Source organism: Podarcis tiliguerta (assembly GCF_965153285.1).
Source record: "Podarcis tiliguerta genome assembly, chromosome: 1".
NCBI lineage: Eukaryota > Metazoa > Chordata > Lepidosauria > Squamata > Lacertidae > Podarcis > Podarcis tiliguerta.
The window spans coordinates 57330997-57344618 of record NC_139534.1 but is presented as its reverse complement, the minus strand read 5'-3'; the positions used below and the strand labels follow the sequence as shown (position 1 = coordinate 57344618).

The window sequence follows — 13622 nt, the reverse complement described above, 5'->3', positions numbered from 1 at the left end:
TAAAAATTGGATAGAATTTTAACTATTTTTTCTTTTGACCACAGTGGGTGAAATTCCTAAGAATATTAGACAATCCAGAGTACATAAAATTCAACACAACAACAGGGAAATAGGCTTGGGGGCTTTCATGCTGGGCACCTCCAAAAATGTGGTTTGTTTTCTTAAAAAAAGGAATAGTGATTAACTTTCTAATTTTGGAGTGGAATTGGATTAAATCTGGTTCTTGCCTGTGTGTGGATCTACAGCAGCTGAAGTTGCACCAATGCTTTATGTGCCCTTGTTTGGCCCTGAGTCACCACAGAGTGTAATTAGGCTAAAGGATTTAGATTTATCTGAGTATGAATGAGTCTATTTATTTCCTTGTCAGCTCTTGGTGACTGAATTTTAATTTAATTTGATAACTGATGCACAGCATCTCTGCTTTCATAACTGGTTCATTTACCTTGGGCAGGATAAGAATCAATGGCCCTGCTAAGCCGGGGAGATCCCAGCAAAGCTTCGTCACGCTTCTAGTCAGCCTTATGAGAACAGATGGCGAAACGAATGCTAATGTAGCAATAGTAACAAGATACGTTCACTGCAGCCCTAGAAACTCTGCCACCCGCCCATCACAAGGGGCACTTTCAACAAGCTTCCAGCAAGGTACCTTACCAAAGATTCCCAAGTAAGCTTAGCAGTCATAGAAGAAGGCAAGTCTTCTTGTGGACCAAGAATTGGTTCAGCAGTGGCAAACAGAGAGTAGGAATAGATGGGCAGTTCTCTGAATGGAGAGACTCAATCCATTCTGGGTTCATTTCAATCTGGGTTCAGGCCTGGCCATGGGACTGAGTTGGCTTTGGTGGCAGAAGGCAGAACTGCAGCAGTGTAGCCATGCTCCTGTTTCTTGATCTCTCGTGGGTTTTGATCCCATTGACCATGGTACACTCTTGAACCAGCTCTGAGGAATGGGAATTGGGGACACTGTGTTACAGTACAGTTCTTAACCCAAAACCGTTCTTAACCTGAGGTGCGCTTTTGCTAATGGGGATTTCCGTTCTCATCCTGAGGTAAAGTTCTTAACCTGAGGTACTACTTCTGGGTTAGCGGAGTTTGTAACTGGAAGTGTTTGTAACTCAAAGCGTTTGTAACCCGAGGTACCACTGTAGTTCCAGTCCTGCCTCTGAGAATCACTCAAGAGACTAGCATTTCAGGAAATTGGATGGGAGAGGCTGAGAAACCTCTCCCCCCACAAGCCTTGTCCACCATAAGGCAAAGGCAAAGGAGATGGGGGGAAGGGGGGAAGCTGAGATTGAATCCTGGCAAGACAGAGGTATTGTGAGTGAGTGGCTCCCTTAGGAGGGGAGAGGAAAGGTGATGAGTAAGAGGTGACATGATAGTTTATAAAATTAAGCATGGCGCGGAGGAAATCAACAGAGAAAAGCTGTTCTCCCTCTCCCTTTACCTCTCATGAAGGTAAAGACTATCAATGGCTACTAGCCATTATGGCTATGCTCTGCCTCCACATCTGGAAGCAGTTCTGAGTATCAGTTGCTAGAAGAGATGCTCTTGTGTTCAGGTCCTCCTTGCTGGTTTCCCACAGGCATCTGGTTGGCCACTGTGAGAATAGGTTGTTGGACTATATGGGCCATATCTTACAATGATAAGAACCAAATCATGGCTTCTGAAGCAATTCAGTGTGATTTAGTAGGGTTGCCATATTTCAAAAAGTGAAAATCTGGACAGAAAAGCCTTTTTTGGCAGAGTTATTGAGCTTTTATATATATATTTTATTTTATTTTGCAAAATCTCTCTCTTTTTGGAGGGAAGTTTTTGAGCTAGTTAAGGACAAAAACAACACTGCCGACATGGGTTGCCAAACATCTGGATTTTCCAGGACACTGTTTCTGACGGCCAATTACTGGCTATGTCCAGGAAATTCCAGACATATGGCAACCCTAGGTGTAGAGATTTAAAAGGCCTGCAGACAAATGGGAAAAAATATAATTTATTTAGGAGACCACTGCAAGAAGATGCAAACATTAGCAGGATTATTAGAACACTTGTAGTGTAACAAACATGATGGATAATATGGATAGCTATAAAACATAGATTATGATACAATATGCAGTTGAAAACGTTGACATTAGGACCCACTGAGGGGATGGGGGGAGAGGCCATGGGATTCAGAAAAATCTCTGTACAGTGGTACCTTGGGTTACATACGCTTCAGGTTACAGACTCCGCTAACCCAGAAATAGTGCTTCAGGTTAAGAACTTTGCTTCAGGTTGAGAACAGAAATCGTGCTCCGGCGGCGTGGCAGCAGCAGGAGGCCCCATTAGCTAAAGTGGTGCTTCAGGTTAAGAACAGTTTCAGGTTAAGAAGAGACCTCCTGAACGAATTAAGAACTTAACCTGAGGTACCACTGTAATGAAAAGGAAAAAAAAAATTTAAAGCCCTGCAGACAGTATATCTGCAAAAATGGAAATGTTTCTCCTTAAGCTTGCCATATAAGGAAAACACCTTGGTGAGGAGCACAGGGAGGCAGGCCTCTTTTGTGACTGGCAGTTAGGTGGGGCCAGCCCAATACATTTTGGCACCTGAGGTGACCCACAAACTGGTACTTCCCCCCACCCCCAGCCAGGGAAAAGGGGGTTAGTCAAGATCTACATCAGGAACAAGGGGGGGGGGGGAGAGACTAGCAGTGCCTCCTATTGGCCAAGAGTCCACTGTAGAGGCAGCATGAGAGGTGTCAGTGTGGCCTCCAAGGAGCTCACCGCAGCTGCTGTTGCCACTGTGGGAGTAGCAGCAGGCAATGCATTCATTGGAGGCCAGAACTGCTGCCCTTGAGGCAATTGCCTCACTTTGCCTCATGAGTTGTCCAGCCCTGCAGCTAGGGATGAGGGACAACTGGATTGTATCAGCACCACCACATCAACATAATTATCATCACAGCTTCATCCCTTTTTACATAAACAGCCTCAAAACAACTGTAAAAGCACATTATCACCAAAAATAAGAGCAAAAATAATAACATAATATTTATAAAAAGGGAGTTCCAATCTACACTTGTGAAAGGATGAGCACAAGAGGAGTCACAGATGTACCTAATAACCCTCCAAATTAAGGGCCTGAGAAAATAGAAATATTTTTGCCTGGCACCTAAGAACAGCCATCAATAGTACTAGGAGCGTTGACTTGGGGAGAGCATTGCTTAGGCAGGGAGCCACCCACATTTCATCATGTCGTATCATCCTCCTCGTGGGAGTAGGCACGTGGAAAAGGGCCTCGGATTATGGACGCAAGTTATGTCTTGGTTCATGTGAAGAGAGGCAGTCCTTGTGAAATTGGAATCCTGAGCCACCCGAGGCTTTATAATAATAATAATAATAATAATATCTTTATTGTCATTGCCCCCTTCGGGGACAACGAAATTACTTGGCTGCTCCATAAAAACACTAATTAAACAATATAGTAAAATACAGCAAGGGAGATTAGATGACTTTCAAAGTCCGGGCTTCCCATTCAGGGCCGAGATCGCTCTGGAGAAGAAGCTGTTCTTAAGACGGCTCGTTCTTGTCTTCATCGTCCTGTATCTCCGTCCCGACGGCAAGAGCTCGAAGAGACAGTGACCAGGATGCGATGGATCTTTTACTATGTCCAGTGCCTTCCTATGGCACCTTGTGGCATAAATCTGCTCTAAGGTGGAGAGTGGGCAGCCAACAATGCTCTCTGCTGCCTTAACAACCCTGCGCAACCCCATCCTGTCCTGGGTAGTACAGCTTCCGTACCACACACATAAGCCATAAGTGAGCACGCTCTCAATGGCACAGTGATAGAAGGCAAGCAGCAGTTTCTGCGGAAGATGGTTTTTCCTTAGTATTCTCAAAAAATACAGTCTCTGCTGCGCCTTCTTCACAAGCCAGTCAAAGCCAGCCCTTTCAGTTGAGCCCATAACATGATTGGTTGCCCATGTGGTAGTACTAAGATTGGTGTTATACGTTCAGAGTGTCTTACCTCAGTCTGCTGTCTCTCAGCTAAATTCTGCACCAGCTACAATTTGTGATCCGTTTTCAAAGGCAGCTTCATGTATAACACGTTGTAGTAATCTAAACTAGAGGCTACAAGAGCACGGTCAACAGATGTCTAGATGCAGGCATGGCTGGGTCACCATCCAAAGCTTACAGAAGCTACTGTATGCCACTGAAGCCACCTGTGCCTCAAGTGACAGTAATGGATCCTAGAAGTAACCCCAAGCTAGGTACCTGCTCCTTCACAGGGAGAGTAACCCTATACAGAGCAGGCCAAACCTTACCCATCCAGTCTAGCAAACCACCCATTATTAGCACCTCACTCTTACCTTGAGGAAGCTTCAGTCAATTGGCTCTCATCCAATCTGTTGCCAGTTAATGATCTAGAACATCCAGTGCCACACCTGCAGTTGTAAAAGAAGATCAGAGTTGTGCATCATAAGTATATTGCTGACAGCACATTTCATCCTTCGAAAGTCATCCTTCAAAATTCACAGTTCTCCATATTCTGCAATATTCTCCAGTGAGGTACCGTATTTCTCGCTCTATAAGACGCACCAGACCACAAGACGCACCTAGTTTTTGGAGGAGGAAAACAAGAAAAAAAAAATCTGAATCTCAGAAGCCAGAACAGCAAGAGGAATCACTGCGCAGTGAAAGCAGCAATCCCTCTTGCTGTTCTGGCTTCTGTGATAGCTGCGCAGCCCGCATTTGCTCCATAAGACGCACACACATTTCCCCTTACTTTTTAGGAGGGAAAAAGTGAGTCTTGTAGAGCAAAAAAATACGGTAATTTGTTGAAAGGCACTATTCTTAACTTATTGTTATTTTCAAAGGTCAGAATTTTGGAGTGTGCTGTCAACAAAATGCATATACTAGGATAGAGCGTGAATGAAATCGACATGTTGGTGAAAAATTACAAAAAAATGCATTATATAAGAGAAAGTTGTTTTGAAATAATTTTGAATTTTCATGAGGACTTAAAAAAAATTACAAACTGGTGTGGAAGGGTGGAGAACCAAATTTAAGTCTGGGGGGGGAAGAAGCTGAGAAATGCCGAAATTGAGAATGGCATTACCAGAAATCCTATCAGAGTGCTTTGGGCAAGGGATGATGAAGGAATGCATTCTATGTTCTACAAGTGGTGCTAGCTTGGAAGATGCTGGATGTTCGGACTTTTGCCTCTGCCATCTGCCCACACACTGACACCTGCCAAATCAGCTTTCAGCTTAGCTCCCCCTCTGACTTTTGGTGACAAATAGAGCAGAATGCCTAGGGCAAAATTCCTGCATCAATCCTCCTGAAATTTGGCCTGTTCCTTATGTAGGGGCTCCTTTCATGGGCATAGCCAGGATTTTTGTTGGGGACAGGCAAGACTTAAGATAGGGAGGACAGGACTTTTGTTTGGGGGGGGGAGCACCAACACGATTAGTCAGTTAGTTAAGTATTTCTATTGTTTTACTTGATGGGGGGCTGCCCCCCTCTGCCCTGCCCCCCTCTGCCCTCCTCCTTGGCTGCGCCAATGGCGCCTTTCTGTCTATTTGCAAACAAATTGCTCACAAAACAATAGTGAAGACTAAATTTATCCTTTTTCAATCATCCCAAATTGAAAAAACTGCCTTTGCTGGGAAACCACTGTAGTTATCTCTTGAGATTTGGTAGGATTCTAATTCTACTCCCCCCAAAATGTTGTTGCTTTTTAAAGTTATAGATAGTTCCTTAAATTCTTTTTTCATGTACCCAGCACACACACACACCACTTGGATTTGGAACAAAGGCAAAGCAGCCCAGTCCCGAATCAGGCTATTTTCCAAGACGCTGGATTAGCATCAAGCCAAAACTTGTGGTTGGTGAACATCCCTAGTAAAAACCTTCCTTTTAAAGAAAGCTTTTGGTTGTAGATGATTGTAATACAGTATTGCATTGGTTTTAACACTTGACAATTTTGTGAGGAAAGGCAGGATACAACAGTTTTAATTTTGTTCCTTTCTCATTATTGGTTCTTTTTCCTACTCCATCCAAAGTATTTAAATATTTTAGACCTGTTTTGGGCAACCTGCTTGCAAGACCAGGTTGCCAGTGTTTCAAAAGTTTGCCGTTAAAATGCTTGTTATTTTAAAATGAATTCTGGCAGCTACTGATGAAACCATGGGGGGGGGGAGGAATCGCACAGAATGACAACTACCCCACTTGTCTTGATCTGCATAGTAATCTCCCTGTTTAAAAAATGTAGGCATTAATTGCTAACTAGAATAAACCTCTGATCTACATAAACCCTCACAGAAGCCTTGCACAGAGATGCACTGTCTATATATCAGTGATAATAAATCTCCTGTGTGCCTAATGAGGTCCACAAGGCTGTTTTGAGCAAACCACAACTACCCTTTTCACATGCGATATCATATGATGTCAGACATGGGAAAATTTGGGTTGGGAAAGTTCAAAAAAGAAATCAAGCTATGGCAGCAAAGGAAGATATGGAAGTGCACTTGCGTTCTTCTTTTGCAGCCCTAGCTTGAATTTTAAAAGTGTCAGATTCAAGCTAAGGCTGCAAGAATCTGGATCTGTCAGGAGCCCTCTCCTACCCAACACGTGCAGAATGGATTGCAGAATTCATTTCCAATGGTGAAACCTCTGTTGGAGCTGAATTCTGCTCTCTCTGCCAACACATTTTTTGAGAAGAAGAAGAAGAGTTTGGATTTGATATCCCGCTTTATCACTACCCTAAAGAGTCTCAAAGCGGCTAACATTCTCCTTTCCCTTCCTCCCCCACAACAAACACTCTGTGAGGTGAGTGAGGCTGAGAGACTTCAGAGAAGCGTGACTAGCCCAAGGTTACCCAGCAGCTGCATGTGGAAGAACGGGGAATCGAACCTGGTTCACCAGATTACGAGTCCACTGCTCTGAACCACTACACCACACAGAACATTGGGTGCCCAGTGGAATTACATCACTTTTGGATGGACACACTTTTTAGCCTCATGTGTCTTGTCCTGCCCCCAGACAAGGAAAGTTCACGTTGACAGTCTTTATTGACAAAGAAGCACTTACAGCAGCTCCCACAGTGCTCCAGGGACACACAATCTTCTGGCATCTAGGCAGCTGTCCTCAGATTTGTGCCTTGTGGAACAGTTGAAGCAACAGGGGGACCCCCCACTCACACACACACTCACACACCAGCAGCAGCTTATGAATCCTCATCTGATGGGGGCATGTGCTCAACCTGAGGTGCCACTTACACAGAAGCCATTGCTGCTTTTCCCTCCTCAAGCCCCTCCTGGCTCTAGGAGACAGCAGGGTGGGAGATCATGGCAGGGAAACTACTGGCCCTGGCTCAGTCTCTTTTCCTCCACCACATCCCCTGCACCTCCCTCTGTCTCGGACTGCCCTGCCCCTTCCTCCTCCTGCTGCCCTGGCTCCTGCCTCGCAGGCAGCACCAAACACCTTAAATCACTGGCCCCTGTCTCCATAGGCACAAAGATAATAAACCACCAGCCTAATCACAAGAGATTAGTGTGGTGAGTTGTGCTGTTGCTGGATGTTTTCTGGTATGTTTTTCATGCTTGAACATGCTAATGTTTCTGTCCAGCAACTTTTCCCAACAAACAATTTGTATGGAGCACACAGAGCTTATTATATTCTTGAACCAGCTGTTGCACCCATGATGGTAAAGAAATGGTAGGAAAGGCAAAACAATTGCAAGAGGTTTCTCATGCCTGGAGCTGCAGATGGGTGACACAGACAAACCTGCTGAGAAAAGTGCTGCTCACAAACCTAGTAATTGCAACATACCTTTTTGCACAACGTCCCTGAGAACTAAGTGGGAGCTGACAGAGGCTCATGTACTGTGGTTAAATAACAAGGATATGTAACAGGGCAAGAACAGTCTAGCAGCATTAATTTGACTGTGCCCTTTCTCATTAATTGGGAAAAAACTTTCAGACAACAGTTGTCAAAATTGTTGATTTTTACTGATGGTGCAGAAGGGGCAGGAGTTGAAATGTGTTGTAGCATAAATACACAAGAGGAGTTGATAACAATGTGGCTCACAGAGAAGCATCAGATGTAATAATTTCTCCACCTAAGAAAGTGTTGTAGCCTAAAGGTCTGCCATCAAAATCTTGACCATTTCAGTTTTCACTATTTTTTATATTTGCCAAAGTAAACACAAGATATTCAAATGTGATGCTATCCAGCTATTAACTGTGGCGTGCAATGCATATGTGCTATAGTGCCTGTCAGCATTCAAATGTGAATTTTGACAACACCAATGGTGTATCTTTGAATGTCAGCATCCGCAGGGCATCACTGCTTTGAGACAGTCACCTAAATATCAGCATTCACCGGACCCCTAGCCAGGTGTTTGCTTGAGAACACGTGGAGAACACTGGTTGGCCACAGTGAGAAGAGGATGCTGTATTAGATGGGCCATTGGCCTGACCCAGCAGGCTATTCTTATGTTCATGTGGAGAAAGGAACTGAACAGTGCACACTAACCTCACTTCCAGTGCCCACATCCCCACCAGCTACATCCTCATCAAGTGTTGGGAACCCTTAGGGTCCTTCCCACCAGTGGTATCTCCTCCATTGGGGGCAATGAGGTATTGCCCCGCCAGCCTCAGTCTGTTTTCTGCCATCCTCTATCTGCCTTCCAACCGGTCCAGAAGGTGGCACTTGCGGTCACCTTCCTCCTACTTAGTCTCCAGGTTCCCTTTGTAGAAGTCGGCCCAGAGGGGGATAGGTATGTAATGAGCTGCCTCTGTCTGCCATTGACTCTGGCTCCATCAACTGCTAGCTGCCCTGCGTGCTGACCTGCTAATCCTGTGAGCCCTGGTCACAAAAGGTTCCCAATTGCAGGGAGAATTCTAAGTGCACTCGGCAGAAGGATTCCCCTACAGGTCTGTGAATAGACCCTGGTTGGGGTGTGTGTGTGTGTGTGTGTGTGTGACATGGGTGCAACCCATGTGAGGCAATAATGTCTGAATGGGGCTTCTTGTATATCAGAAAAGTAGGATGATGTCTCTATTTTCAGGGATTTACCAAAATAATCCAGGATTGTCAGTATCTCCATGTAAATCTCCACATCCTCACAACTAGTTCTTGAATGTGTTAAGGTTAAACGGCAAGAAAGAGTTGGCCTTTAAGAGCAATTGTTGTGGTTACTATTTTACCCCTGGAAGCTACAAAATGGGCATTATCCCGCCTCGCATTTCAAAGTACTTGCTGAAGGAGAGGGAGCAGCAGCAAGGAAGGCTGCATCTGTGATGTGGAAGTCATAAATGTCTACAAAGGCTCGGGCACTCCCACTGGTTTGTGGCATACCTGGAGAAGGTAGGGATCATGGCTAGCTCTGCCGCTGGCTGTAGGTATGGGAGAAGCAATACCTTATGGGAGAAGCAATTGCCTCATAGGCTCAGGTTATATATAAACCATATATCGTAAAGACACCACTGTCTCCAGTGCACCTCATTCGAAGGAAAACAAACCTTGTGTAAGTGCCTGGATGCCCTAGAATCTTGCACTTCCCCCAATCTGGGGTGGTGTTCAACCTTATGAATTCATATATTGCAACATACAGGGATAGAGACAGTGGCAGAGCACTGGTATTGCATAGGATCATTTGAATATAATGTATCAGTAGTAACTTAAATTGATGATTGAACTGAAAGTGTAAAAGCAATAGTTCAAGTTACTGCAGTAGTTCATGACAATAACACAGAGTTTTCCAAACTTTTCAAGTTGGTAACCACTTTTTAGACATGCATCATTTCACAATACAGTAATTCAGTTTTACTAGCAAACCGGAGATTAAACTAGCCCCTTTCTAGCCCTGGGAGGAGAACGGGGAGTATTCATGAGACACACCTACACACTGCAGCCAACAGACACACTAACGTGTTGCGACACACAGTTTGGAAAGCTCTGATGTAATGCTTCAGTTTTATACTGTGGTTTTATTGATCATGCATGTTGACTTTGATATAAGCCACACTGGGTCAGTTTTACTTTGAAAGGTCGCATATACATTGTTTAAAAAGTAAATACAAATAAGTTAGCGGTAAATAAATATGGTGAAAATACATGCATCTTACATAAATACATTATCTTCAGAAATCAGTTCACATACAATACTTGTATTAGGAGAGAAAACAACCCCCCCAGCCCTACAAACCTTGCAATTAAAATTTGCTATCTAAATGTACAGACGTTTCTGAACCTGGGTGAAATCTACCACATCACCAGGTTCAGAAGTTGGAACTTTTTTCTTCAAAGCTTTTCCACTCCTGGTTTGTTCAGTTTTAGCATGGCTTGACATGCCACTTTGATTTCTTCTTATTGGTTCCCCCCCACCACCGCCTTGTTGTTTAGTATTCTAATTCATTTTTAAATGGTTTGGTGTGTTTGATGTGGGTGCCAATGTGTCTCTCTTGTTGCCAATCAGCTTGGGTGAAGGTTTTCTGTATAAATGCAACTAACAAATTTAAATAAAATAGTCACCATCGTTGAGTTGGGATGCAGGCTGGGCATCATGTAAATAAGGAGGTCTGGATCTGCATCCCTCTTCTGATAGTTCAAAAGACTTTCACTAAACAGCTAATGAGTCTTGTTTAATTTCTGTGTTTATACTTTTGGCTTCAGCTATTATTTTGGGTGTCTGTGCGATATGAAACTAGTAAAAGAAGAAAGAATGTAAATGCAGGGAAAATCTTGTCCCCAGGGCACAACTCCTTGCCCATTCAGAAAGATTGGAAGGGTGTGGGAGGCAGGGTTAGCAAGTACAGCAAAGTTTTGAAACTTTGTGCTCTGTGGCAATTTAGGAAAGTTACTTTCTTGCTTTTCTGGTCAAACAGGCACACTGTGTATGCACAAGTAGAGAAAGTAGCTCATCAGCAGGTTTTTGACATGCCGGGTATCAATGCACTTGATGAATTTCACCCATTAGAGCTGAATACATTAAACATGCATCATTATTCACCAGAAGATGACAAGGTGGCGACATTACTAAGAGGTTACCATATTATTTTAGGGACCATGTGTGATCATGCTCCAAGAATATGAAATAGGCAAGTTTCAATCAATTCCTGCCCAAAGGGATTAGATAAAAATACTAACTGCATGCCTAAGCTAGTTGCAACAACTTGGGAAACTGAAAAAGTGAAGTGCAACTGGCCCCATCTCCCAACAGTGCTGAGAGGTTAACTGGGGTTTGGCGGAAACCCCCAAGGACTAGCACAGGGAGGCGGGCCAGCCCAACCAGCTGGTGAGTCCCACGTGGCCCGAGGTGCTGTGCGCGGTCCCACAAAGGGTGCCCACCAAGGAAGGTGTGAGCGCTCATTATGCCATTCAAATAATAGGTTTATATAGGGTTTTTTGTTTTGCATTGGCATACACCACATAGGTGAAGCCTGCTCTTTGGCTAAAAATATGTTTAAAGTGTCAAAGCTGGAAGACTACCACCCTGATCCAGTAAGAGATCTGTGCACAATGCCGGTATGATTGTTGGTGTACACCAAGATGTCACAACTCCTTCTGCATTGAGGTGTCACCCAAACCAGACTGAATTGGCTGGGTGGTCTTTTGATGTGGCTGTGGGTGCGCATCCACCTCTGGGGGTTATCAGTTGTTGCACAGGACTAGTCGTCTGTCATTATAGTTGGATTAGGTCCATATGTGCACTTCGGAAATCTGCAGCCTACAGTATATTTCAAATGAACAGCCCAGTCCCATGTAGCCTACTAAGTAAACCCACTAAGTTAGTCCAATAGGACTCCTCCACCGCCTGTAAAGCTGCTACACATCAGTAGACCTTAAAAATACTAAAATACTTTCACTTTTTTGTTCTATATACATTCAAATTATGCTTTCTTATGTGGCTATGGCTATATAAAAGAGCATAATTTCACATTTTCTTTGTAAAAAAACCCCCACACCCCATTGCCTTCTCTTGCTTCAGAAACAACTAAAATTGATTCTCACACTTTGATCCTAGATACACGTAGGTGAAATGCCACAATGCAGATATTATTATTTAAATTGATCCATTGCCTACTACATAGCAGCTTCTCGTGGTACAGAGAACCTAATATCAGGCTGGACCGATAAGATTGGGATTGGATCACACCACCTGCTATTTTAGGGTGTCAGGCTTCAGGGAACCCAATCCCTCCCCCAGTGGCAGCCAGTAAACAGAGAAACAAGAGGCGTTCTTACCAAGTAATTTATTCCATAGTTCACAGAGAGAGTCAAAGGAATGCATCCTCCCAAAAAGAATGGCGTTGCTCCAAAGAAAGCCCAACCCCCTTCATCCCTCCTATTCTACGTCACCCTTGTGACTGCTAATCTGATCTTTCTGCCTTCTGTTCTCAGAGCCTTCTGTTCTCCTATCCTCAATGCCCCGCCTGGTCCTGGGAGGGGGCGGTCAGGAATGCTCTTGAAAGACACTGAGTCTGTCAGCTGTCTCTCCTCTGGTGCTTCTCCTTCCTGCTGTTCCTCTCCCAATATTTCCCAGCTTTCCCCCTCTGCAGCTTCTGAACTATGTCCTTCTGCAAGCCACTGTTCTCAATCCATACTGTCCTCCTGTTCTCGGGAAGGTTCAGGAGAAGGGAGGGGTGGCTCCCACCATTCCTCCTCAGTCTAGCCCCTGATATCAGGATTCTCCTGCCCCCACCAGCCAATTTTGAGAGGCAATGGGAGATTGGGGGGGGGGGAGCCTCCTAAGGCTCGTTAGGTGAAGCCCAATCCAAGTTCCTAGAGCCAAAGCACATTCCAAAGCCTTCTTGAGATTTAGATTCCATACACACCCCCACATGTCAAGAGAAGAAACAAGGATACTCACAACTCAGCTGGGTGTGGAAAGAAACCCATTGAAATGCATGTCAGCTGAGCAGGTGGTGGATTAAGAAGGTGTGATGGTTTGGTAGGACACACAGAAAGGAACACATGTCAGATGAGCAGATGGTGGATTAAGAAGGTGTGATGGTTTGGTAGGACACACAGAAAGGAACACATATTGCGGTGGGAAGAGATACACCCTGTCCAGCATCCACCCTGTCCAGCAATTTTTCACAACAGCCAACATCCTTTCCAGCTTCAGGCAGCATCATTAAAATACTGTATTAATATCATTCAGATGCCGAGACAGAGTGTGCTAATTTTCTCAGGTTGGTTAATTATTTCATTTTCTTCCTTGCATCATTTCTTAAACCTGCTATTCCTGTTATGGATGGGTATTTAAAAAAACCACACACAAAAACTTTGTTTCAATTTTGTATTTTTAAAATATTGTTTTATTTATGTGTTTGTTCCTGTTCTGAGAGTTCTTGGGAACTGCCCTTCCATGCACAAGCAAATCCAACTGGAATACAGGCAACAGAGCAGCATCCTCCATCGCACTTAAGGGCAGCAGACTAGATACAGATGTGTCTAGGTGGCACACACAGTTCTGTCCTACGACAGAGGGGAATGGCTTGGGGGCTCAGAAGAAATAGCTGAAGGGGGGGGGGTGTTGCCATTGCTCCGCCTCCCGAGCACCTGCCTCCTGAGGCAGTTGCCTCACTCTGCCTAATGTTAGGGCCAGCCATACTGCAGTCTCATTCATCACTGGCTCAAGTAAG

General features: G+C 44.4%; 1 long non-coding RNA gene across 1 annotated transcript in view; it reads right to left on the bottom strand.

The window, feature by feature from the left end:
• Positions 1-12927, bottom strand: part of LOC310666534 — a 42063-nt gene extending 29136 nt beyond the window's left edge. Inside the window, exons 1-2 of the long non-coding RNA XR_014505951.1 lie at positions 12845-12927; positions 4338-4412 (exon numbers count right to left, since the gene is read on the bottom strand). This is a non-coding gene — a long non-coding RNA (uncharacterized lncRNA). The remainder of the gene's footprint in view (positions 1-4337; positions 4413-12844) is intronic.
• Positions 12928-13622: the final 695 nt, after the last annotated feature.